At 46.2% G+C, this 24,761-nt stretch overlaps 1 pseudogene; it reads left to right on the top strand.

Annotated features, from left to right (window-relative positions):
- Window positions 1-24,761, top strand: part of LOC144148298 (microtubule-associated serine/threonine-protein kinase 3-like) — a 226,731-nt pseudogene that overhangs the window by 111,521 nt on the left and 90,449 nt on the right.

Consider the following 24,761-nt stretch of genomic DNA (forward strand, 5'->3'; position numbering starts at 1 on the left):
TTTTTGTATGCCTGAATGGTTTGTGGTTTGTGAATGGTTTGTGGAAAGCTGGTCATTTCAAATAGAAGAAGTTTGTATTTTGTCTTCACTGCTTCTTTATGATCGTCATGAGACCGTTATTTAGGTAACAGTCCAAATAGTGTCGTATGATGGCGGCGATAGGAGCAGTATTTTTTTTTTACCGAACCGGCAAACCCGCATCCGGATTCTGGCTAGTCAGTGCACGGATGCGGTTTTGCCGGTTGGGTAAAATGCAAACAGATTGCTCCCATGTAGAATGGGCAGCCTCGTTGTAGTCGTACCGCATCTGCAAGTGCGCAGTTTTTATTTGTTTTCCTCAACCGACCAAAGCGATTCCGCTCACTGACTAGCCAGAATCAGTAGTATAGCTTAACAGTGACTCTGGCTAGTCCGTGAGCAGAAGTGCTTCGATCGTTTGGGCAAAATCAAGAAAGACGGCTCTCATCGCCGCCATGATGCGGCACTAGACCATTACGCCCGCCCTCGAACACAGGCGCCACATCGACAACTACGCACTTGTGTTGGGCTCGTGGACGATGGTGGGCTCCTGGATGGACACTTCGGTGGTCAGGATCTTGATGGACCCGTAGACGAGCAGCCCGACGAACAACGCCGCGATGACGGTGGCGCAGAGGCAGCTCAGCTTGCGCCACCGGAGCCGGGAGTCGTCGTCCTGGACGCGGTCAACGTAGGTTTCGAGAGACCGCTTGAATGCCTGAGGGTTAATGGCCGGGGCCGATGGTTCCGAAGCTGGCGTCTGGCAAGAAGACATGGCGGGGGCGTGTGGCTCGCGGCTTGCAAACGTAGGTTTCCCGTCGGAGGGACGGGCAGTGATGGCGATGATGGTGCCTTCGATGTTGTTGGCTCGTGGTCTTTGCTGGGAGGTTAGTTGCTTTGTTGGTTGGTAACCTGAGAACACGACACATACCCCCGCGGGAAATGGCAAGGAGCTGTGTACCAAATCAGAATGTTACGTATGGTATTTTAATTCCCAAACTGGAAAAGAAAATGAAGAAAAGAAAATATTTTTTTAGAATGTAAAGTAGAGTGAGGATGAAAGAAAGGAAACGTGACCACTCCGATGGCTAGCAGGAAAACCGAATGGGAGGTTCGGTTTAAGCTATAGGGGCGGGTTCTTCTTCATCAACGACTTTGTCGTGTGGGTGTCACGTTTGAAATTTTCAGTCACCGAAATGGAACAGTCGACGATGACGACAGATCGTCGTGATCCTGATTAGACGGTACTTACAATTACGCGATCATGGCCTCTACGAAACACTGTTGTTCTCTCCAAAAAAGCTAAATAAAGTCTGAGTTATGTCTAAGAAGCATTACTATGCCGCTTCTGTCTTTCGAACACCTTATGTTCTGCTCGTGCCATTGCAGGAATACGTCAACCTAATCAATGCCTTTTTCCTGTGCTCTAGGAATGTGCAACCCTTAAAAGGACTTTGCAACACTTCCAAGAAACGCTTAACCTATTTCCATTGCGTCTGCAGGCATTGTAAATAGTTATCGCCAGCATGGAACGGCACTGCGAAACTTCCTCGTTGCCGGAGATCCGCCTCCATTTCTGCTTTGCCTTTTTGGCTTTCTGATTAAAGTGGCGTCTGAATGCGTTCATTACTGCAACCGGAAGGCAGCTGACCAATTGCTCCTGCATTACTGGAGGGAAAAATTCCGGCGGTCGAATAACGCCAGGATCTCTAAACAAGGAGAAATCTTTTGAGCAAGATTATGAGTTATCTGATGACAGTGGACCAGTAATTTTTACCTGAGGTACTTCGTGATCACCTATTTTAAGTGCTCATGTGTTTGTTGAGTACGGTATGAAAGCGTTTAGGGCTGAGAAGCCTTTATAATCGTGTTGCAGGGCCCCTCTAAAGGAGCACATACCTGCAGAGATGTATTAATTAGCTTTCTTATAAGAGGAACGTAAGCAGCTGCAGCCCAAGAAGCTACTGGGGATGCTGCCCCTGCACCGCATTCAAAAGCGGGCGCCAATAAACAAACAAACAAACAAACAAACAAACAAACAAACAAACAAACAAACAAACAAACAAACAAACAAACAAACAAACAAACAAACAAACAAACAAACAAACAAACAAACAAACAAACAAATAAATAAATAAATAAATAAATAAATAAATGGCTTGGACACCAAGCACTAGGAGGGTGAACGTACTGCTAGCATTTAGACCTGACGTTCCACGGCAGAGACCTACCTATATGAAGCAAATAAAGGGCTTCCTACGCTAGCCATTGTACGGGAGAAGCAACCTAAATGGAGAAAACAGTCACAGTTGAAGAACTAAATCATAAAAAGCAATCATTCGCATGGGGTTACCAAAGGTAGCCTTCCCTCAGATATCTACAGGACAGTTGAAACCGACCTATAGGGTGCAGAACCACTAAACTTGAGAAAGAAGTCCGATCCGAAAGCCACCTAACCAGGAAAAGATCAAGAAAAGCAGCTGAAATCGACATAAAGTACCAACTCATTGAAAGTACAAACCAAGAGGGCAAATTGACTTAAAAGGCAACAAATTACCCAAAATTTTGAATAATATGCACAAATATGCCATGAATAATTAAATGTGCAATGAAAAATATGCCGTAAATAGATAACATGTGCACTCCCAATAAGGTCGGGTAACTTCCCACCGACCAGATTCCCAGAACAGGTGGGGGGGAGGGGGAGAGACGGAGGGCTTGTACTAATTTTTACTGGTTGGTGCCCACAGGTACCGAAGTGCCTTCCACATATTCGCACCTCATGGTTTAAAACCAGCGTGGTGTTACGGTTGCTAGTACACAGGATCCCCCCTAGGGGGGTGTGTACCTATTTTTATTCTGGTAGGTGACCAGCGGCTAGGGAGGAACCTACAATGTCTGCTGCAGTGGTATTGCGCCGAGACCGGGTGCGCTTGTAGCGTTTGAACTGGTACAAGTGCCCCCAGCGGTCCCAGACGTTGCCCGAAGAGAATCGAGGAATCGCCTACATGGCCTTTCGTGGCTGCTTGTGGTCAGTGTCCAAGCATCTATTCCCGCGTCCAAGGCGTCCAGAGACTCCAACGGAGCCTGTATCCTTTAAAGAAACCGGTGGCTATCCACCGGTGCAGGATTCGAACCTGGTACCTCGGGCTTACAAAACGAGTCTTTTACCCCTCGGCCTTCGTTTTGGGACGAATGGTAAGAAAAGTTGCAGTTTCGAGTCGTCCTATTATTTCCCGTACAAGCCGAGTGAGCTTCCCAAGCGTTGTAGACCCGCACAAGGGCCGAGTGTCTGGACGGGGAGTCGCTTGTACCTAATTAACCGGTAGGTGCACGGCGCTTGAATGCATATGGTGACTTCCACAGCCACGGTGGCAGCGAAACAGGGTAACCGCCTGTGGCTGCACATGCCCCCTGACTCACCCCAGCAATGCGATAACACGGAAAGAAGGCCGTTGGGCCCCGCCAGACGTACCCATAGGCAAGAAGGTCCGGGGCCCCTCTCGATGGAAAACGCAGCTGTCCGGGCGTGAATTCCCCTTTGAACGGTCCTCACTCGAACAGGGACACATGTACCCATTAAAGATATTGTTACGTGCGCGACAGTACGCCGATTCTAGCCCTGTACTTTAAGCAAAGAAGGCGAGTGCTGTACCTCTGAGCCATCGCTGCGGTTGCTCAGCGGTGGCTCGGCCGCCGACATTGGTGCAAAACAGTGCAAAGGCGCAAAATATTGTACCTGTGGAAAACAGCGTACCAATCACATCGGAAATTTAGTAACTTTTTAGCTAAATTATTATTTGTCTAAAGTGTGCTTCAATGGTGGCATTGGCTCAGCGCTCCTGTCTAACGTGCAATTTTTTTCTAGTGCCATAAAAAAAAGCAGGTCATAATGGGCATCATTGCAGCGAGTTTGAAGGTACCGCACATTGAGAGGTGTTAATTGAACGTACTTTTGGAGTGTCTCTTGAAGCGCATCTCAAAACAACATAGCATCCTTGCAGTCAATGAAACGGTGCTCAATTGTTTCCGAATCATCACAAAGTCGACAGTTCACACCAGCCGACCCGAGGATGTTTGTGGATAATGGTCGATAAGGAATGTTAATTCGGGGCCGAGCCCACAAAATAACGCCCTGTTTACGTGGGGACCACAGCGCAAATAGGTGGTGGTGCGGGACCGAAAAAGGCGCATACCTACTTGGGGGGATTGGCGAAGAACAGGTATGTTTCCATTGTAATCCATTATGCGATGCCAAATAATGGAACAGAAGGACGAATTCGGTCTAAGTTCTAAAAGAGAGAGAGAGAAAATAAACACAAAAAACAACATAGAGAAGAGTTGGAAAACTAGGCAAAAGTCAGGCTAATCGGAATATTTTTAACATTGCAGACGAGCTGTCTCCGAAATGAAGGAGTGGATGGTGTTGCACACGTCCCTACGGCACCGACCCAGCCTAGTCCCCCCAAACGAAAAAAGCACCGGCACAGTCAAAGGCACTCCAAGACATAGCAGGGGAATCTCTAGCAGCCTCCTCCAATGGTTAGAAAATCGGCGGCAAAAAAGACAGAAATGTTCTTCCGATTCAACTTCTTGGCAAAAGTGGCCCAAGGGGGAGGTTTTCAGATTTGCCCTACGCAGATGCCGATTAAGTGGAGGCACACCACAGCGAAAAGAAGTCAGCGATACTTCGCACAAGCGAGTTTGGCAGATAATTTCTTCCAGCGGTACCTGAAATTCAGAGGAGGTGTTCAGAACACCTCCTCTGAAGTTCAGAGGAGTTGTTGAGATCGTGATCGGAGGCATCTTGATTCAACAGGTATTGGCGATAAAGTGCCAACAACACGCAAGAAAACGGGGGAAAAACCTCTACGACGGTAAAGCCAAAGCTGTGTTAGCTAATATGTCAGCGGTTTTGTTGACGGTTAACCCACAGTGGCTGAGAAGCCAAACGAGCCGAATCGCCCGCACGTGAAGGGGGACGCAGGAATAAAATGTTTTGAGAATAGGACGTAAAGTTTCTGAGGAGAGAGCCATGCACACTGACAGGGAGTCGGTAAGTAACACCGCGGAAGAAGTCGCCGAATCAAGTTTCACAATTGCAAGGAGTAGGGCAAGAAATTCTGCATGAAAAATAGGGATGAAATCTGGTAATCGCAATGAAAAAGACCAGTAGGCAGTGCAGTTACGATGCCTCTTCTTTGTTACGGTCTTATATCGAATAGCAGTACTAGGCCATCGAGAAACACCGGACGTCGGTGGGCATATAGCATACACATGTCTTCTTCATACGGTCAAATAGGGACATATTGCTTTGCGATTGTTGTGATTGGCCTTCTAAATCAATGCATGTTTACAGGCAGTATTAGTGTATTTTTTATGCTTGACCGTATCGCACTACGGTTAGCTTCGTAAGGAAAAACGTAGGCAAGCATTGGGCTAACCCCCCTAAACACCGGAATTTTTGTTATTCCCAAACATGTTAGAACAATTATGGTTATTTTAGCCTTCCCCTTTTGCTTATGATGGAGGCGAAAAACGAAAAACTCTTGTGTCGAGGTTTCGGCACTCGTAAGGATTATCATGTGGTCGAGATTTTTCAGAAACCCTTCTTCATTGCGCGCATCTGTGTAGTTCCCATGTGTAGCTTCTGTGAGGACGCAAAACCAGCTAAATTAGACCTTTGTTTTTCCTTTTCTGCAGAATTACTTCCTCTTCGAACAAGGATAGTTGTACCTTTTCACCATATCTCTGTACAACCATTCAAATGACCGTGAAACTTGCAGAGCTAATTACAGTGCTAATGTAGAGAATAAATTACTAAATGTACGAATACTACTCATAAAATTCGCCTTACTAGTACTAAATTCATTATATGACTTACGAACTTTATGTTTCTTAACATCAGGCATCTATCTTCCGACACATAGTGTCTGCAGGGTGAGTTTGTACACCGAAAGAAAAATAGACTTTTTTCAGGGTGTGTGCACAGCTCGTATTCGACTCTTGCTTTCTTTGCGAGAGTTACCCTTGAAATGAATACTTTCGTTTTTATTTGGCAGGCGTGAGCTCTGTTCACTGTTCGTGTGAAGTGAGCTCAAGAATGCTGCGTTTCGCTTTCCCTTTGATTGCTCTCCCGCTGCTGCTATCGCCGGCTACCCCGCGAAAAATAAATCGTGAGTCAGTACAGTACACGCAAGGGGTAACGCTGAGTATGTGTAACCTGAACACGTTTCCAGGACGCGATGTAAACTGTCAACGTTACTTCCTCTGCGGTCTCGCAGATGAACAGTTAGGGGTCATGGAAGAAAAAAAAAGAAGTGCGAGTTATTTAAAAGACAGCTTTTCACCGATAACAATGATGTGAACTTTATACAAAACTTAAAGTGAAGCGTTTAGATATTGAACAAAACTTACTTTTCATTGACGGCTCCCCAGTCATTTTATGGCAACGTCGCTGTATCTTGTTTGTGACATTCGCGGTCCCTGACCTGTCTCCGCAAGAAAACATAACCTGGAAATTGTAGTGAGGCCTACAGTTTTGTTTGGTCATATAACTCGAATGCACATTGCGGTTAAACAGTGCTAGAAACTGCTTAATCTGGTCCACATTAGGTCACCCTTGCCAAAATTACCTGCCTCTGGGGGTAATTTTTAAAGTATTTAAATATTGATTTCTTTTTTAGGTTAAAATAGATTGCTTCGTGGCTGGGGTGCAGCTTTGGGAGTAACAAAAGCTGGTTGCTTTAAATTGAACAATGTTGCATTTTGGCTTCGTGGCTTCGCTGTATAATTCGCAAGGGAAACATCACGCCTGGAAGCATCATCACCGTATGGGTAGCAGGAGCATAGTCACCAGGCTGCAGGGACATTAACTTTGGTTGTTCAAATAGCGCCCTGGAAACTTATGTCGCCTCAAGACGTGAAAGAAAAGTTCCTGTTCGCCCGCCTGTAAACGACTCGACAAGAAGGTCAATCGCGATCACCCCCTTGCCAACAGGCGGAAGATTTAGGATCAGGATTCGTGTAGATCTTATTTTCCAAAAATTAATTGCGCTAATCACCGAAGAATCGTGGCTGAGACATGAAACATTTCGCGTTGAGCGCCACTGCACAACAACACGCGAAACAACGCCACGCAGAGAGAAACGCCAAACTTGAAGCAGCAACTTGCAGCGGCGCACAACCTCGGAAATGTGGTGACTGGTTCGAGCCACGATTGCTTCGAAATGTTTTCAATTGCCTGTTGCCGGTGGTCACACGGCAGCTGCCGTTTGCGCCAAGCGGGCGGAACAGCTCTTTTCGTGCTAACCACGGTGTCTGAGCTGCTGTTCCATGGTGCTGCCGAGTCCTAGGACGCGTGTTCGATCCCAATCACGGCGGCCGTTTTTCAGATGGATTTGAAAATCTAAAACGCCTGCGTGTCGAGATTTCGGCGCTCGTCAACAATACCCAGGGGGTCAAAATTAATTAGCCCTCCAGTAATCTGCGCCTCACAGCCCAGGTATAGCTTCTGTACGTCCAACACTAACATTTTAGCTCTTCAGACGCCGTGCCAGGCGAGCCAAGGAATAGCGAATGAGAAAGAGTACGTTCTGTTTTGTTCCACCGAATTGTTTATGTAAGACGCGTGACCGGGACTACAAGCTCAGCGCGGCAAAATTACCAAACAGCATGTCGCAGTTTTTTTGCGTTTCTAGTTTTTTGTTTTTAATACTGCGTAAAAAAATACTAGCGGTGCGCGCTGCGTCTCCGCCGATGTACCGTAGAGGGAAACACTGCATCACTAAATGTGCGAGAATACCAAATTAGGGACTACGAATTCAATACGAATACCTTTGCTTTTGTTTGTATAGAGCATTTAAAACGTAGGTACAGCAAATGAAAGACAATTTAGGCAGTCAGGACAGATAAAACTAGCACAGAGAAGCACAGAGAAGCACAGAGAAAACTAGGTACCGTAATTCAAAGTAACTCCTAGCTGACGATATTTGCACCTCGCGGTGAGTCACTGAAGCAAGGTAGGGGAACTTGTCCCGTGGAGCTCGCTCTACTCCAGCGACTTGCACGGCGCTCCGCCGGACGCAGGGATGCGTTCGCCAGGGATTTCTCTAATACCCCACCGCGCTGTACCGCCGTCGCCATCACACGTTTAAAACTAACCGCATAGGTAGCAATATCGGCCACTATTTTTTTATTGCAGTGAAGTTGGAAGTCTAGACAGTATTCACGCACTTCCGAACATTCCGGAGTTCGCAAAACGTTTTTTAATGGAAAACATAACTACTACCCCCCCCCCCCCCCCCCAAAAAAAAAAAATTGCGGACACGCACACTTCCCTTACATTTGTCGTTTCTATTGCATCTATCACAGAAAAGAAATGATCACTTGTAATTTCTTTATCACTTGCACTTCCGCGTCCAATATTTGCTATTGTTGGGCTGCCATAACGCTAGCTTCATCCCTTAGACTTTCCTATAAGTTTGAATACCTCACTAGACTTGTTGTACACGCGGGTATAAACATTTGTGCGACTTTTGCCTCACTCGCTAAGTGAACAAAAATAAATATTGCTCACGGTAAAAAAAAAAACATCCAAAATACTACGGGCCATCGTTTTCCAGAAGTGTGAATGCTAACGAAAATACTTCTCTCCTGAACAATAAACATATTTTTTTTCAATTCCCAAGTGAAGTATTTACTTTTGTAGAGGGTTACGTTTTGTCTACTTGAAAGTAAAATGTCTTCAACAGCATATGTCTCCGCTGAAAGGAGAAAACAGCGGCAGATAGGTAACTTTTCTTGTGTTTTATTTCATCATTAAGCTATTGAAGCTGCCTATAGTTTCAGGCCACCTTTATAATTCGATTCTCGATGTGCCGAAGGGTAAAAATACTGCGCCGATATTCACAAAGCTGTTTGCACATAATGTATTGTAAAAAAAGTGATAGAACTCCGCGCGCGTGCAGTTTTTTCCTTTCAAAGAGAGCGATGATACATTCGAAGCGTCGGCTAACCAAAGGCGCATTTCGATATCGTTCGGTCAAGTACCTTTGTAAATCAGGGCCCGCTTTTTTACTCGCAATGCCAAGGATTGCTACTCCGGCAGTTATTCTCATAGAAAAATAACTGTTGAATGGTTTACTTCATCTCGCTTGACAGCAATGCGATGTAGGAATTGCGGCTAACCACATTATCCTGGTCAAACGTTAGTGGAACTTCTTCTGTGGAAATAACAGTGCGAAACGCGACAATACGACGCGCATTTAAAAGTGACTATGAAGTGTCGCTGGCTAGGGTGGGGCCGCTTCCGTTTCATCACGTACGTCACGTCCGGCCGCCGGTAATAGCCGCCATTTCTATTCAGTTTCGGTTCCGAAAACACCAGTGCCGCGAGCCGTTTCCATTGCACGCGTTCATGCTTGAAACACAGTATTTTGGCTTTCGCGCTCTATTTGTGGGTACTATTTGGTGACATTACTTTGTAAACGTCGAAAATTTGAGTGCAGCTGTCCCTTTAGTGGTTTACGCATGTTTGCTTAACTTAGGCGCTATGGAAAAAGCCAACCTAAAGATATGGTTTGCGGTGAAGCTTGAAAGTTTGCAAGTCTTACGGTAGAGCGAACTTTTACTGGTATCCTATTTGTAACTTCATAACATGCCAAAACTGCGAACGCTTCGAACAATAAAACTGCGCTGCACCCGAAATGGGATGTCAAATACTATTTGTGAAATAATTGAGGTTTCGAATTCTGGCACAACCCAAGATATTATCTTCTTAAAATTCCGTGATCAACTTGCCGCTGTAGAAACGCTCAGGTTTCAGGCGAAGCTTACTGACCCAAGTACAAACCCAGGAAACGCCTTATAGCGTCGCTCTGACTATCAAGCTCGGCCAACGTCTTCAAAGTGCTTCGTAGTGTATTGTGGTGCCGGCGGAAGCGCTAATGACCATGCCTCAGCCACCGACTGAACAAATTCGTGGCGCCGGTGACGTGCGCAAGGAAAGCTTGTAATCGCTCGTTTTTGAGCGGGGAAGGGTACACATACAGAGGAGTAGGGGGCAAGTGTAAGGGCGATTGCTACTAGAAACGGACACATGCCGGTGCTGGCTGCGTGAAAGTACACGTCGCGTACGCACCGGTGTTTGTGTAGAGGAGCGTCTATGTTTTGTCTTGTGTTGGAATTGCGCACGCGTTCGCTGCCCAGAAACCGAGTATTTGTTCGGATACATTGGTTTAACCGCGTTTACCCTCGGAAAAAAATGTATGCCTACAGTTGCACGTACAGGTGCAGTCATAAGTAATTGGAAGCACGGGAGCTGTGGCCGAACTGTATCGGAGCGCCGTGTAGCTGCATCGGCGGTAAATGAAAGGACTAGAACACGCATGCGCGAATGCCGACGGCGATAGCCCATCTATACCTCTCAAACCACTTTTTAAATTTGGCTTCGAGCATTGCTCGCAGCATAGTGCTCTCGGCGACGGCGCTGATAGCAGAAACGATTCTGGCAGCGTCTCAGGCGCACTTCCAGCTGTCGGAGAAGCGGCGCTGTCACAGGAATTTGTAGCGAGTTTTTCGTTCAAATATTTTTACGTGTGTACGCTATCAGCGCCATCGCCGAGACCAGTATGCTGCGAACAATGCTTGAAGCCAGGTTAAAAAAAGGGTTTGAGAGGTATAGATGGGTTATCGCTGTCGGCAGGCGCGCATGCGTGTTCTCGCCCTTTCATTTACCGCCGGTGCAGCTACATGGCGCTCCGATACAGTTCGGCCACAGCTCCCGTGCTCCAATTACTTATGACGGCACCTGTACGTATCGCGTTGCAGACGAAAAACTCTTACGCATTACCCCGGTTTACAATCGAGAGGAATAAAATTTGCTGATAACTTTCACCAATATTCTGCGCCACCTCGCTGTCATGTGCTCAAGAGATTCGCTGCAGATCCACCTTCGCAGATTAGAATGGTTCATTTTTTTTGTTTTTTTCTGTCACGTTTCAACAGTTTTCATTTTAAATAGGCTCTTCTTTATCGTCCCGATCGCGGTCTCATTCGTGCATTGTATACTCGATACATTTCTCGCAGCGTATGGGCGACGCTGCCAGACGTTCAGACGACTGGGTGGTACCCGCTCTTCCCGAAGCCTGACGCGTGCCATATGAATGTCGACGGCACCGACAACTGCCCATCCAACTTCATGTGCTGCGAGCCCTTGCGTTGCGGGGGAAGGCGTTGCCTGCCCTCCGAGCTCTGGAGGGCGCGTTGAACAGCATCGCCACGCCTACCTCCCAATATTGACCTCTCGCGTGATGGGTATATGAACGACTTGGCTCTCTAGAGACTTACTTGAAAGGAAAACATCTTGAATTGTGGACAGCGGGTGTCGAAATGCAGTGAATCGTTATACGCCCTCATTCTTAGCGCCGTAGGAGGTATCAATACATTGTAGTAAGGACTGCTGATTTAGCGCTAAATAATACTTGAAGCTACTCCTAGATAATCCGATACAGGGGGGTGCAGCCGAACGGTGGAATCTTTGCGCACTAGGTGAAACAAAACACACGAACTATTCTTTCCGAATGAGGTGCTTAAAAAGCGCGTTGGCTTGAGCTCAGTAAAAATAGCTGGGAAGTAAAGTTTTAAGAAAACCCTTGTCCATTTAATGGCTTTCTCGTTTTGAATTAAAAAACAAGAAACAATGAATTGTTCGGCGCATATGTTCCTACAATGTACTCTTTGTGTGACAGTTGTTGACATTACACCTAAAACCAAGCAAAAACAATGGACATGGGCAGGTCCTGTCATGTGCATGAGGAACAACATGTGGACCATCAGTTTAACGGAGGGGCTAGACCGTAAACGCAATAGCAGCCGGCCAAAGACCAGATTTGGCACATTTGAGGGGAAAGGGTGGACTGAGCCAGCACTCGATAGACGTGGCAGGAGATCTTTGGAAGACGCCGCCGTCCTTTAAAAGTGGGCATAACCAGGCTGATGATTACCGCAATGTTGAAGAAGAAGAAAAAGAGGAAGAAGAAGAAGAAGAAGAAGAAGAAGAAGAAGAAGAAGAAGAAGAAGAAGAAAGAAGAAGAAGAAGAACGAGGAGGAGGATAAGAAGGAGAAGAAGAACAAGAAATATAAGAAAATGAAGAAGAAGATGATGATGATGACGATGAGTGTTTACTGGGTTTACTGTCAGGCGGACAAAGTAACGAGGTTACTAAAGTGATACTGTGATCACAGTACTCCCAGGATTTCTGCACGCATGAAGGTTTCTCTCTTTTGTTGTTGCCGTGATGTACATTTATCAAATTTATATGGTGTCGAACCAGTTCGATAGAGGCACGACAAGGCGTTTTAAGAGGTCATTAATACAATAGCAACCTCTTTGGGCGTTACCAGCGCATGCTTATTCCGAACGCTGTTGTCGCTGTATTTGCGCACTAACACTAACACAAATTAATGTCCGTAAGCGGTGAAGCAACCTACGTGTAGTTTTACCGGATCGCTACTGTGGTCCACAGTTTTCTACTAACAGCCAGCCAGCCTAGTCCAGGCCTACCGAGCCAAGAGGATACAACTAGAAAAGAATGGGCGATGATATTTTACACTACCACGCTGACTTCATAGACGTGCCGCCTTCCTTGTTCACCTGTATATAATTGAAATCATAAGGATACCAATTTTGCAGTTTCCCAGGTGAGATTTTTACTGGCGTCTTTTGCAAGCATACCACCGTTTGCGACAGTTGGGCGCGGGCGCCTTCTTTATTCACGAGGCGGCGATGACGTTGTCGATGGCGTTGAAGAGCCGGTGTCGCTCGTCGCATACCCCCAGATAATCATCGAAGTTGAGGTCAACCATGGCCAGTCCATTTTGAAAACGCCTGTTCACAACCTCTGTCTGCGCATAAAAACTAAACGTACGGTTCGATGGTGCATTTGCTAATGTGGAATGCTTAAAGCAACCTAATAACGGTCACCTGAAAATGCGAGGGAAAGATGTCGGCATGACGGCAGGAACAGCAGAACAAGGAAAACAGCATCGAAGGCAAGGACGAAAAAAGGAGGCTAGACATGCGTCTTTCCTGCTTTTCTTGGCCTGGGTTTTCGCAGAAGAATGGAAAGCATTTCCGTTCATGTGTTTATCTTGACTCAAGAAACAACGAATGTCCAGAAGCACGATAGCTTTATGATGTCAAAACTGCGTCAAAAGTGCGTGAAACCGTTAGTGAAAGTGCGCCCAATCCATCATCAAACGTTAAAAGACCAGCATCTCAAACGAAGTACCAACCCATGCGACGATTTTTTGTGCACTAAGTAATTTATTTATTTAGCTATTTTATTTATTTATCTGAACATACTGCCAATCCCATTTGGGATTTTTGCAGGAGGGGCAATACATCGTTTAAAATACACAAAATTCAAACGTGGTTTTAAGTGCAATGCACTTCTTAAGCGACCCTGAACCTGCGTCCACCGGCGATGTCCGCGCACGTGGAGATGGGCGCGCGCGGCCTGGCCGCTGACATAGCACATACCCACGTGGGGGATTGGCCAGGAATCTCTTCGTCTTCCTTGGCAACGGGGGGAGATGGGCGCGCGCTGCCTGGCCGCTGACATGACACATACCCACGTGGGGGATTGGCCAAGAATCGGGCGTGAGAAGGGCTAATGCACCTGCTTAAAGGAGTACTGACACGAAATTTCAAAGCTGAGATCCGCTCTAGCAATCAAGTACAACGACAACACAAATAGGTGTCTGTGAATAAATGCATCTTTCTTTTTTGTAGTTGTGTGTGTGTGTGTGTGTGTGATCTCTCTTTCGCGAACATTACCGAACCGCGCAAATTCAACTCGTGCATTCGCACTTTCACATTCTTCCCCTCGGGAAAATGCGGGGAATTTTCGTTCATACAGGACGAGAACAGTATGAACATGTGAGACAAGTTTTCTGCAGGACAGGCGAAGGTTACCTATTACATATGAAATCTGAAATCTCATGCATCAAACATGACCAAATTCGTAAAAAGACAAAGGAACAAAGTATCTACGATCGATATAAATGTATTTCGATACATCGTTTGTGAGATAATACGCTATTGCTCTCATTCTTGGTGATCGATGCGTGTAGTGTCTAATCTAGAAGCGTTCATTTTCGCGATTCTCAATTAACCGTTGTCATTGAGTTTCATACTAATATACACTAGAGGGAAAACTGGTGCCACTGTCTAGGGTAGCCTGAGCTTCAGCGAGCGTTCCTTCATGTACCGGGCAGCCATGTTCCCTTGTACTCGTCATGGCTCATGAACCGGCTGAAAAGTTGGCTCTGGCTGTAAAAAACCGACACTATTACTGCAGATTGTTCATGAAACTTGCTTTGTTATTATAAAATTGAATCTCCAAAATATTAATTTGTCAGTGATTATGTAGAAGCTTCATGCAGGATGAACAAGAAAAAATGTGGTTGACTTTGGCTTCTGTGCAGTTTGGAGCAAGCAAAGAAGTGGAAAGCCTTAGTGTCCATCCAGTCTTCAAGAGGTTATCCGATGAGTTCATCAGGTAATCAGATAAAACCGAGGGTTGCTCCGAAAAGGCGCATTCCTGGGCATTTTTTCCAACTGCGTATTTGTTAGTGACTAGGCATGTGTGTTGATTTTTTTGCAGCACTGGTGAAATCACTTCATTACAGCACTGTACCGCAATTTAGTTGTTCGTCCATTCGAGAAATTCTTGTGAAAATATATTTTTATTCTTCTGGATTAAGTGTTCGCCTTGTGGCTTGTATTGTGAGGCATATATACTGCAGGCTTGTTTCCCTTGTACCGTTATGAAATTTGCCACTGTGTCAGTGTTTCCGAGTTTTGGTGCATTTCTTGCGATTGGGAGAACACTCGAGAAGGAACTGCAATGCAAAGCTCACGAGGAAAGCTGCTGGTGGACCCTGTCTTGTTTTTCCTAAACAGAACTTTGAGAGTTTTCGCGAAATATTTTCTAAAATGTCAGGTTGGCACTGCTATGAGTTACATCTCAAGATTGCCTTGACAGCCCTGGTTGAGAATGTGAGGTAGCAGCCCCGCTTGTCACGGTGCACGCAGCACGAAGTCGCTGTGCCAGGTTTCTCCGCGGTTATGTCCTCCACTTAAAGGCACCCCTGTCAACCCATTGGGCGGGGTTCAGTACTACATGCCGACGCCAGAAAGCCGTTAGTAGGGAAACCCGTTTGTATACGGTGGGAGTAATATTTTAGAGTAAAAGCACCCCAATATTTACTGTTGTTAGTCTTTTTGTGTCAGTTTTGAAAACAGCAGTACCCAGCGTGATTCTTTCGGAAAGCTCTACTAAACCAGGTCTCGGAGTGTCGTTCACCGAAATTATTTGTCGGAGTGTCGAAATTATTTGGAACCGCCAAAGAACAAGTTCCGGAACTGTGACCCCCCGCCACGTGATCCGCTGCGGAGAGACGGCGCAGCTGCGCTCGCTGAAAGCCCCTCGGCTAGGGTACCACGTGATGAGGCAAGATTTTAATGGCAGCTTTGTCGCCACTTGTCGAGTGCACATCGGATTGTGCACCGGCTGTGAAATCTCAGTGTGGGCTTTTCATCTCGCTTGTGATACCTAGGATATACACATGTTAAACCTATTTAATTGCCATCAGAGTTACCGCCTGACACTTGTCTCCGAATCTAATCTGCAATCCCTTTCAATGCTTGGTTATACTGCCGGCACGAAATGAGGATATGAGTAATGGAAAGGCAAATTTTGGTCGACGAATGCTTCCAGTGAACTTGCCAATTTACTCACGACGCGTTGTAAATTGCGTTTATGACAATATTACAGGAACAGAAATTAGACTCAGCACGATTGGTGGTTCGTTATGCATGCGTGCGCATGTGGCTCCCACCGTTTATCAGCAGTTTCGATGCACTGTCTCCTTCGAACACATTCCACGTTCCTTAGACGTCTAATCGGCTCTACCGCAGCCGTACGTCGCGTTTCATAGTATGAATCAACGTTGACAAGCAGCGCAGATACGCCAAACAGAACCTCGAACGTGAGGGCGACCTCATGGCCCTCAGGCCACTCCTACAAAAGCCGCCTGTATAACAACGTAGAGTCGACAAGTTACACCGCTTCTGAGGGGTGTGAAAAGCGGCAGCGGACAGTACCCTAGACAGGAGCACGCGTGAAGGCTAGTCCTTTCTCCTCTCTAAGACAGCTCGGTTCACGCGATCTCTCCCCTCTATTTTCGTTCTGTGCTCTTTTTGTGCCTGCTCGGATGACACAGCGACACTGATATTTTGCTGTCACACCCATCTATTTCGGACGGAATAAAAAGACTTTCCCTGGTCCACCTCCTAAATCAGTGTCATTCATTTGTGTATTAAAACCCGAACAGCGGAGAACCTGGAGGAAACCTCTAGCTTAACGAAAGAGCACACGAAGTAAAAAAGGTCATTTCAAGTATGTATCATATGCGCTGTTGTGATTCAGCACGCTGCTACCTCGTGCGGAGTGATGCAAGTTTGGTGCTGCAAGTCCGGAGTGTTGCTCCGGATTTCCCAACAGCCCAGGGCAGTTGGGGAATCCGGACCAAGCGAAGGTGTGTAAAGACTCGAACCTGGATAAGACTCCGCTCGACGAGACCTCCTAACCCCCTTTTCATAGATCTTAGACTTAATGTCCACCGGCTCTCATGAACCCGGGAAAGAATGTTCTTTTGCGTCTGTCCTCTGCTCTAGCCGTGTGTAAAACACTGCGAAGGCGGCGAAACCGTTTACGTTCCTGTGCATAAGTCCGTTACTTTCAGGGGCCAATGCCAGACCGCTTAAGACTCCTCGTAAGGAGTGTTGCTCTTCTCGAGTCAATGTGGCTCTCCCGGAAGGGTGCTGGTCTTGTGTCGTCGCTGTTCATCTCCGGCCATGTAGTAAACCAGTTAGGTTTTGCTCTCGGCTCTTTGTCGTCAACGCCAGGTGAAGTGCTTCTGCTGGTCGCTCATCTACCACGGTACCACTACGTGACGGAGGAAACGATGCCCGGTTAGTGTACGCCTTCGCCAAAGTGACAGTGCGCTCAAACGCTAGCCTCTCTGAAGCGTCGGTGAATAAATAAAGTAATAGGTCCCAGCTTTCTTGAAAAGTAGGCTGTTGAACAAAAAATTTCTGTTGTTCAAGTGGAACCACATTTCTCATCGGAGGCAATCAAAGGGCCCCTTCATCGCGGGGCCCCAGCCTTTCGGTGAATGGTAAAATTTGCTTTGAAACAAATTATCGATTATTTTTACATAACGTAGAACTTTCATTTATTCTTTCAGCATTCGGAAAAGCATCTGATCGAGGACTATGTATTACAAACGAACTTACGGACCTTGATAGCTGACATAATAAGGTACCTTTGTACCTGGCTGCTGCATTTGTAAACAGAATCAATTCTAGCGCAATTTCTAGCCCTGTGTTTGGTGAAGTGTTTGTGTTCTGTCCTGTTTTGCTAGGCGAATGTTTTATGAAATGAAATAAAGGAAGCTGGAGAGTGCGAATATAAGTGCGTGTGCGAATATAAGCTTGTATGCGTTACACTCACATCGTGTACTTTTAGCGTGATATTGGTTTTTGTTTCGTTTCGGCAGATGCCGTTTTTTTCGTCATAATAGTTTTCGGTTAAAAAACGTGCACAATAAATTGAATTATTGCCGTGCGTGTAGCATTAAAATAAAATAATACATCGAGTGAATTCCGAGAGTACAGCATTAGATTAAAATGCAATCTGGATGCTTTTTTCGCGTTTCGATTGAGTGTTCAATCTTTTGGAACGCTCAGTTTGGTCGTGAAATGTTGGAATGAACAACGTGTATACAACCCGAATTTATTTGTAACGTCAGAACTACACACATGTCGTAACTGGTACAGTAGTATGAGCAGCGCTGGTTGTGCTTCGTACTCTTACTGCAGCATCGCAAACGTAAATTAACCTTTCAGAACATTGTAAAAATATTCAAAAATGGCTGTTAAATTTGTGTCATGAAATTATCAGCTTAATGTATTTAGTGTGCAACACACCTTGGTGATCAGAGTAACACAGCATTTGGGATTTCGCAGGTTCAAGGCAGAGTATGATTCTGGTGTCTGGCCTGTCGTTTGCTAATAACTTACATATTGCAGGCTTTTCACTGGTGCAACTTAGACTTTGTGTAAATGTGATTGTGCAGTAAACATTTCTTGACTACTTTGATGCTTCCTGCTGTACAACGTATATTTCAACAAAAAAGGCAGGCCTAACTGGACAAGCGAACTTGACAATAGGACGAGTTTTTCAGTGATGTGCTTTTTGAAGGTTTAGTTATGCATATATACCAACTAGCCGACCTCGCCATTCTGCTGCAGGAAGTATACGTCCATGGCAGTGAATCTGTCCGGGTTTGTGCATGTTTCCTTTTGCCACATTTTGTGGACATTGCTGCATCCGTGTATATATTGTCACTTCAATCCTTCAAGCGGTTAGGATAGACACAGAAAAACATTTTACAAGTTCAGATGGGACCTGCAGCTGGGCTGAAATGTCGTCGTAGTCCCCATTCACGAAATATAGTTCTTATATATAGTGGTACCTCACATTAGCTGTCATAGTTAGTGTTAAGGTTGCCTTAGTAGCGCCCATGCTGACATTAAATTATATCCACTCCACTCTCTTCCTGTCCCTTAATGTTACACCCATCTTCTAGCGTTCTATTGCCTGCTAAGTCGTCCTTAAATTAAGTAGACCCTTTTAGTTAGCCTGGAAGTTTCTGCCCCGTAGGCGAGTACCGGTAGGATGCATCTGTCACTCACTGTCTTGTTTAGGGACAATGGTAGGCGGCCATTCTGTATTATACCAGTCTTAAAAAGCTGTATTAACAACACAGAGTTTCCTGTACCCATGCCTAGATTGATGAACTGGCTTGCAAGGGAGGTGCTACTGCAACAGTCTGCACAAGGCACCTGCTCAAGCTACTGTTTACGGTCCACTTGGCGCAGGACTTCTCCTGGTTTGGGAAACAGGAAACATGCTTTTTTCCACTTGCGAGTGGCATCCTGCATTGTGCGTAACTAGATATCTTCGTGTAGTTACAGACATCAAATTTTTTCACCAGACAGTCCATAGCGCCCAGATTTTTATTGTCAGTCCCATTCTGCGCAAATATCAGCTTTGTCGACAACCTGAGGCTTCTTAGTTTTTATTGCTGGAAGCGGTATTAAATTTATTTCAGCCTTTAGACCATGAAATGTTTACTCACTTTCCAACCAATCAGGTCTGAAACTATTTTGTCAGTTTCTGGCACCACAAGGAAGAACGCAAACTGTTCAAGAATCCCTCCCATAACTGATGATTAAGGCATCACCATTGACACACCATTGAATCATTTCCGTGCTTCCATGCGTTTTTAGTTTGTGTTATTGTTCTTTGACCGTATCACTTGGTGTGAAACACGTAGTCATGTAAATCTGTCTTCTTGTAACTAATACTCAATCATTTCCGTGTTGCCCGTTTTTTCGTTTGTTCCCAAATCATAGCACTTTGTGTGAAATATTGAAATGCTGTAACTTTTTGTTTTCCGAACCAGAATTTTAATAAGTGGTTTCGGAAGTTTTTTGTTGTTTTATTGTTGTCCTGCCATTTCACTAAGTGTGAATCATTTCATCACGTAAATTTCTACTGCTCTTGTACCACCGTACAGCCATTTCTTTATACAAACCTTTTCTATAGATCATAACCATTTCTCTAGATGTTGGTTTGTTTAAAGTAGCTTAAATTCGTATGGCACTCACAACCACCACTCAACACCACTTCTGTGTTTCCTATTGCTTTTGTTTTATTGTTCCTCAAACTTTTCACTACATGTGAACTATGTAGTGAAGGGCCAGTGCAGAGTGGTGGCCAATCCGCCGGTACCAGTGGCGTAACGTTTGCGCAAGAGAACGCGGCCCAACATTCATTATAAACTATTTAGTTTCGTAAATTTGCTTTGTTTTTATAACCACCATTCAATCATTTCTTTGTTTTCACACTTTTCTTGCGTTGTTTTTCACCCAGTTATTTTAATGGGCGATATTTCAAGTTGCATAACTATCTTGTGCTTGTACCCTGGGTTTACATGTTTGCTTTTCTTCCTATTTTTTGTCAACCTTTCTGCTGTGTGTGACTTATTTATAGCCAAAATATTTGTACTATTCTTGTAATTGTACAATGTGTACCCTGTGGGCCGGGGCAGATAGGAATGAAAATTAAAGTGGTTCTGTTGCGAAAGCATATTACATAATTTGGAAGTCAATATAAACTGTTTTACCTGAACTATTTTGTGTTTTATGTGTACTTTGAAAGCGTTCTTACTACCCAGCTGCAGGTACTTACCGATAGAATTTGAGACTGTGATTTTAATTAGTTTAATTTTTGAATTGTTTCTGTGATAGCTTATTTGCAGAAGGCCTGTACAGCCGTGCTGTATGGTGCAATTCGATGACGCTACTGTGGTTGCCTTAGTGTCCAGGGTGCTTGTGCTGATCAGGACTGGTTTGCTGTTACTTACTGCCACTTGTTTTTTATGCGACATTTCTTGTTTAGAGCTGTGCTTCGTGGGCTCCTGCGAGAGTGTGTGGTCCGCTTGGTACTTCACATATGAGACTTCATGCAGTATGCAGCACTTCAAAAGTGGAAACACATTATTCTAGAAACCAGGTGACAAGTAACAGCAAACAGTGCTGAATAGCTAGTAAGACATGTATTTGAAGTATAAATGCCCGCGACACGTAGGCAACCTTGAAAAGGGGCTGGGTAAACTTCCAAATAACGTATAAAGAATGTAAATTTCAGGCATACAGGTTCATCTTAACAATATCATACTAATGGACACGAGTCATGAATATAACAAACTAATACTTGTGCCAGACAGAAAACCAATGTAGCACAGACATCTATATACGCCTTGCATGCGTACCACTACAATATCCATAAGACGTACCACTAAGGTAACGTCGCGTAAACAACATATAAAAGTACCATGAGACGTCTATTGTACGTTATCCTCTGTGTGATTTGGATGGGTTTTTTGCAGTTGTAGCAACGTTGAATATATGTAACTTCGACTCCAACGGTAGGACTCCTGGACATCTGCAATGTCGATTGCTGACGTCTCCGGGATATCTGCACGACGTAACGTGGTTTGCTGGGGTAGGATCAACATGCTCTTGTAATGCTTAGATCATTTCATGTAATGTTTCGCTGTGTTGCAGTACACCGACATAAACGGTGTCTAATATTGGTATATTCGAAATCACCTCTAGAAAGCAACTGTACTATCTCTTGTAAGTTCGCTGATATTTCAGCGTGTGTACCTACACGTCTAAACCTTGGGGTTATAGCTATACACTACCACACGTATAGCAGCTGTGCAACAATAACGTGCCGAGACCCTCCGGTTGTCCTAAAGAAAACCAGGAAAGAAGGCAGGAGAAGTGATTTCCTCATTAGCGGACAGAAAATACTGGTATAACAACGTCTCCCTTCAGTCATCGAAGCCTCTGATGCCCCAGGGCGACGACCGCTGCCCCATGGACTCTAGCAACGAGCCTCCTGTGCCGCAACAGCGCAGTAATGTAACTGCCGAGTCTGCTGAACCCCCCGACATACGCGTTTGCACCGACTCTTCAACTTTAGCGCCGCGTCAGTCTGAGGACCTTAATGCCCCGATGGACCTTCCAGCAGGCCACCGTATTCACTCTGATGGTAACGTGCCCTGCCGCCAGAATCCCGCTGGCCTGCCATCAAGCAAAAAAGATGCTCAACCATCTTCCTGTAAGGTAGCCATCAAACCGAAGCAGAATTTCAACATCCGCCAAATCACGAGGAAAGCTCTCCTACAGACGCTAATAGCATGTCTGCATCCTCAAAGTCACAATAGCTACACTTTTCACCCAGACACCAACGCAATTTCTGTGTGTGTAGCATCATTAAAGGCAGTTCACAAGCTTTACAGCCTCACTCATATAGCCGTTTCCCCCGGGGTTCACCTGCCGGTACAAGCGTACCTCCTAGGTAACACTCATGTCCGCCGTTATGTTGTCTCGGGCGTCGATGCCGGTGAGCCCTCCGACGTGCTCCGGGACACCATCCGATGCGAGACGCACCAAGTGCTCCTATCCCGGTATCTTGGCAGTCGGCGTACATGCCTCGTGACTGTGCTTGGTCTTCCAAAACCATCGGTGCAATTCATATTCAATAGAAGCATCTTTCGCCCCCGGCCTCACAAGACGAGGCCAGTATTTTGTTACCAATGCTTGCAACAGGGTCACATGCACAGCTCTTGCCCAAATATACCGCCTGCTCAAACCTCGGTGACTCCGAACGCGACTGCTGAAATTAAAAATGCCCCTATATTTCTTTGTGGGCTGTGCAAGTCTGATGATCATGATAGCAAAGACAGGAAGTGCCCGAAGAAGCTTAACGTCAAGCCACGTACGCGTGTAAAGAGCTCAACGAGGTCCCAGGTTGATCAACGGCTCCCGCTTTCAAACCGGTACGAACTCCTAGCTTCCAATGACAACGACGATATTGCAGATCCCGTACCAGAACCGGTCTCTGCCACACCACCTATGAATTCGGTTTCATACAGCCAGGTGGTGCGACTGCGTCGACCTCGTCAGCGATCCTGTCTTCAAGAGGCCAACCAGAATTCCCCGGTACTAGAAGTGGTAGATCTTCGCCTCCAGGCATTCCAAACGGAGCTTGCGAATTTGACCGATCGTCGTGCCCAGTTGCTGGCGCAGAGATGCTTAAAGCGTGCTGCTGCAAAAGAGAGCTCATGTGAAGCTATACCTCCTCTGTCAACTTCTCCCTTGCCTCCACCTCCTCCAGCATTATTACCAGCAGCAGCCTCGATCTCGTCAACATCCGACGCTCGCTCCATTCTTAAGTACGCGGTGCAGCAGTTACACATATTAACCACGACTCTTGCAGCATGCCTCCGTAAATTATGCCCCTGCCGTACCTGCAACTACACGCAAGGACACTATACTACAATGGAACTGTCGGGGCCTGCCCCCAAAAGTTGGTGAACTTAAGGAACGCCTTCGACTAGGCTCACTTCGTGCATGGGCGCTACTGCTTCAGGAAGCGAATGGCCTATCCCGTATCCCCTTTCTACCGGCTATGCGTCTCCAACCATCATTGACCAACATAACGCCCCACCAACGCCACGGCGTAAAGCGTTGGTATATGTCCTCACGCGCCTTCCCCAGCAAGCCATTGACCTTAAAAGATGGTGCTCCCGTGACAAGAAACTGTTGCGGTGCAAGTTCAACTCAGTCACTGTGCAGTGATCTTCGTATCCTGCGATGTGCGTCCTCGCAGTGGTCATGCCCATGGTGTTCGGTTTGGGTGGAGTTTGCATATACGATCACGACATCACGGTTGTCCCATCCTCATCGCCGGTGACTTTAATGCTCCGCACCCAGCCTGAGGCTATGACATGGCGAGTGCGTGAGGTTCAGATCTCCTCAAGATCATAGAGCAAGCTAGCTTCACTCTACTTAATGACACGACCCAGTCAACTAGCCGCTCTACGTCTACTCGTATGCCTCCACATTCCCCAGACTAGCTTGGTGGTTTCGTCCATCGGCCGTTACTTGGCGGTGGGAGCCAGACTGTGGGGTAGCGACCATCATCCCATTTACCTCGATATTTCATCTTCGCCCTCTCGTCGCCTACGTCGTAAATGCCATATTATTAAGTGGGACGAGTTTCGGAAGTCGATTAGGCAGATATCAACATTCAAAGACGACCCTTTATAATCCATACAAAGGGTTCTTGAAGATTTTACAGCTGTAAACTGGGTTGACGAGAGGCGCCCGAACACTGATTTGCGCCTAGTTCAGCCGTGGGCGCAGCGCCGCCAGGCAGAAGTGCTTGCTTGTTGCAATCCCAACGCTCCGCTCCGCCTTGCCAAATCCGCCCTAAACAGCTCACAGCCGCGCCTCGTCGCCATGAACGCCGGCTGTCCCACCAGCGCTGGCTTGACATGTGCGCTTCATTAGGGCCTCAGTCTGGACTACGCTCCAATGGCGCATTTTTCATACTTTGGGGCGTTCACCACGATCCCCAGATCTTGCTGCGTCAGTCTTCCTCACGTCACACCAGACTTCGTTGCAATTTGCTGATACGTTGGCCTATACTTTATACCCGGTTTTTGAATTGGACCGAGCCATCATGCCCCCGTGCATTCACTCTTCCGTCCGGTGCTGGTACGCCGCCATCGGAAGTAGCAACTGAGGGTATACACTCACCATTTACAATTGCGGAACTAACCGTGGCCATTGACACGGCTGCACTCCACAAAGCTCCCGGCCCTGACGGAGTAACATTTGAATCTTTCAAGAACCTCGACGATTTTCTTCTGGAGGGACTCCTAGAGGCGAATGACCTGGTTTGGCTCACGTGTACGATCCCCCGGCCTGGCTTCAAGCGGATGTTGTCACTATTCCGAAACCCGGTAAACCGAGTACAGACATCCGCAACCTCCGACCAATAGCGCTTACGGCGACCATTTGGAAGCTGTTGGAGCGGATAATTGCTACACGCCTTCAGGGGTGGCTCGACGAGCACCATCTATACCACCCAGCCAAATTGGATTTCGTTCCCCCCTTGGTGCAGAGGGTGGTCTGGGGCACCTCTCCGAGATAATCTTTATTGGAGGCCGATCCCACCATGTTCGCT

Source organism: Haemaphysalis longicornis, unplaced genomic scaffold (assembly GCF_048455015.1).
Source record: "Haemaphysalis longicornis isolate Haplotype H1 unplaced genomic scaffold, Haemaphysalis longicornis Haplotype H1 scaffold_8, whole genome shotgun sequence".
In the NCBI taxonomy this organism is placed as follows: domain Eukaryota; kingdom Metazoa; phylum Arthropoda; class Arachnida; order Ixodida; family Ixodidae; genus Haemaphysalis; species Haemaphysalis longicornis.